Source organism: Leucoraja erinacea, chromosome 26 (genome assembly GCF_028641065.1).
Source record: "Leucoraja erinacea ecotype New England chromosome 26, Leri_hhj_1, whole genome shotgun sequence".
In the NCBI taxonomy this organism is placed as follows: domain Eukaryota; kingdom Metazoa; phylum Chordata; class Chondrichthyes; order Rajiformes; family Rajidae; genus Leucoraja; species Leucoraja erinaceus.
In genome coordinates, this window is record NC_073402.1 from 9,640,404 (window position 1) to 9,643,497 (window position 3,094).

The following is a 3,094-nucleotide window of genomic DNA, read 5'->3' on the forward strand; positions in this document are numbered from 1 at the left end:
CGGTGAGAGTCAGAGAGCATATGAAATAGAGCGAGAGTCAGAATGTGAGAATCAGTGAGCAAAAGCTAGAGAGGCAGAGAAAGAGTGAATGAGAAGGAGAGAAAGGTAGTCGGAGAGAGTGAGGGAAAAAAAAGAGTGAGAAGACGGAGCAGGCTTGCTGAGGTACTAACTCTGTGAGGTATTGTAGTCGGGTGCTCTCGCGTGCCTTCAGGATGACGGGGCCAGGGCTCCCGATGGATTTTCAGATTCTTTTCCTGTGAGTATCATGTTAATAAGAGGGGTTTTGTGGTGTATCACATATCCTTGTTTGACATTTGATCTCCAGGTCAGGGCTGTGTTTGCTGACATCCATTCAGCAGTCTTGCAGAAAATAATCCAACTTCCGAAAAAGCCCAGCCTCCTGGATTTTGAGACTGGGTAGGCTGGAACCTTTTCCCCTGGAGGTTGAAGGGTGGCCTTACAGTGGTATATAAAATCATGAGGGGTATAGATAACGTGGATGGTCACAGTCTTTTCCTCTGGGTAGGGGAGGTTAAAACCAGAGGACATCGTTTTAAGGTGAGAGGGGAATGATTTAATAGAAACCTGTAGGACAGCTTCTTCGCACTGGGTCAGAGTGGGTATATGGAACACGCTGCCAGAGGAGATAGTTGAGGCACATACAATGACATTTAAAATAATTTTGAACAGGTACATGGGTGGGAAAGATTTAGAGGGATATGGGCCAATTGAAGCAGTGGAAATACCTTGAATTGAATACTTTATTGAATTGAATACATTGGTGTCACATGTGACAAGTCACAATGAGATTCTTAGCTTGCATACCCAAGGTATGCAAATGGTTGCCCATAAAGGGCGCTGACAAAGATCCTCCAGTAGGCAATGTGGTCAGCATGGATGAGTTGAGCTAAAGGGCTGTTTCTGTGCTTCTGACTCTGATGGGACTGATTTTTTTGTCTTTAGTTGATATGACACCAGCACCCTGGTATCACCACCAACTGAGGACAGAAGTAGCCCCTCGGTTCCAGTGCAATAAGTAAGTGCCAGGGCTGTTGTCCAGCATGAATCAGTGGTTAGGACCAGGAGGGAATGTTGTCCTCTGGCCTTGACGAATGCAGCAGTGACACCATTCACCACCATCCAGACTAAGCAGTGGCTTGTTCTTCAGTCCTGCTCTGGGCTGTAGGCTGTGTGGCCACACCTGTAACACTGGCAGGAGCCATTGGCCACTGGCTTAGTGCTTCTGTGGAGACCCACAAACTTGCAGCACAGTGGCGCAGGGGTAGAGTTTCTGCCTTAAAGCTCCAGAGACCTGGGTTCGATGCTAACTATGGGTGCCGTCTGCATGGAGTTTGCACGTTCTTCCCATGACCACACGGGTCTTCTCTGGTTTCCTCCCACATTTCAAAGACATGCAGGTTTGTAGGTTAATTTGTTTGGCAAAATTGTAAATTGCCCCCAGAGTGTAGGATAGTGTTAGTGTACGGGATGCTCGCTGGTCAGTGAGGACTCTGACCCGAAGTGGCCTGTATCCGTGCTGCATCTCTAAAATAAAACCACAGACAGCTGCAGCTGGCAGGGACCCGGGATCACTGGTTGTCCTTCATTGTTCCCAGACTGGGAATTCTGGCCTTCCGTATCCTGGGAGAGCCCTCGTATATAGTCGGCAGCAGCGGTGGGTAACTTAGATCCCTCCTGGAATCCCAGTGACTGCCGTGCCACCCCGACCACGTTCCATGAGCTGGCAGAAAAGGAGATGGCCATGGTCAGAGCAAATCTCCATTATAATCCGTCGGATAAAGATCCGTCCAGATTCGCTGCTAACCAGTCCTGGCATCTCTCTGAAGAGACACAGCGTGCTGCTGCCTTGTTATTAGATGGTTCCGTTTATTATTTTTGCAGTGAATGCCATGTTCACTTTTCCAGTCACTGAGTCTGAAAGGCGTTACTGGAACAACATGAAACATAAAGCAGCCACACTATATGCCAGGGCTGGGCCTTGGCCAATGTGTCCTGCACTGATTGCCCATGTCTGCAGCTCCAGTCTGTCCCTCCCTCACACCCACACTGACTGCCCATGTCCACAGATCGGTGTGAAGAAGGGTCTCGACCCGAAATGTCGCCCATTTCTTCTCTCCAGAGATGCTGCCTGTCCCGCAGAGTTACTCAGCATTTTGTGTCTATCTTTGATTTAAACCAGCATCTGCACTTCCTCCCTACTCATGTCTCCAGGCCCCTTCACGTCCTGCGCTGAGTGAACATGACTACAGCTCCAGTCTGCCCACTCCCGCATTGACTGAACATTCCCACAGCTCCCTCACTGACCCCTCCATCAGAGCCCCTGGCCAGTGCCCCACACTGTACCATTGTGCCACCGTGCTGCCCAGTAACATCTAAACCCTGGAACATTCACCTACCAGTCCCGCCCTTCTCTCAGCCATGTTTCTGTTATGGCTACAATATCGCAGTCGCCTGAGCCAATCCACCGTCCTGAGATCATCCACTTGCATATTAAGCCACAAGCATTGGAAAAAATGCAGTTTAAACCAGCGGTCTCTCCTCCCTTTGCTGCGCACCTGCCTGTCCCGTCTGTAGATCTTGCTCTCTTTGACCACAGCGTTTGCCCCCCAACTTCTCATCTGAGAGGGGCAAAGTTTAAAGGTGACGTGCTGGTCACAGAGGGTGATGAGAGCCTGGAATGCGCTGCCGGTTGAAACTGATATGCTGGTGATATTTAAAATACATTTGGATAAGCACATGGATATGCAAGGGGGGGGGGGGGGGATATGGAATATGTACAGGTAGATAAACAATGGTCTTGACAACTTGTGGTCCGTTCTTGTGCTGTACTGTTCTATGTTCTATGCCTCCTTTCTGCTCTGGGACCCTCCACCTGCCAGTCTATTTTAAACCTCCCGAGTAGTGCCAGCAAAACTCCATCCCAGGATATTGGCCCCTCTAGTTCAGGTGCAATCTGTCCCTCGTGCACTGGGAACTTCTGCCCCTAAGGGTGTTATGTGTGGGGGTGAGTGGGTCTGGGGGTGACATGGTAGTGGGGGGGGGGGAGGTGGTGACTAGGTGTAAGGGGGACAGG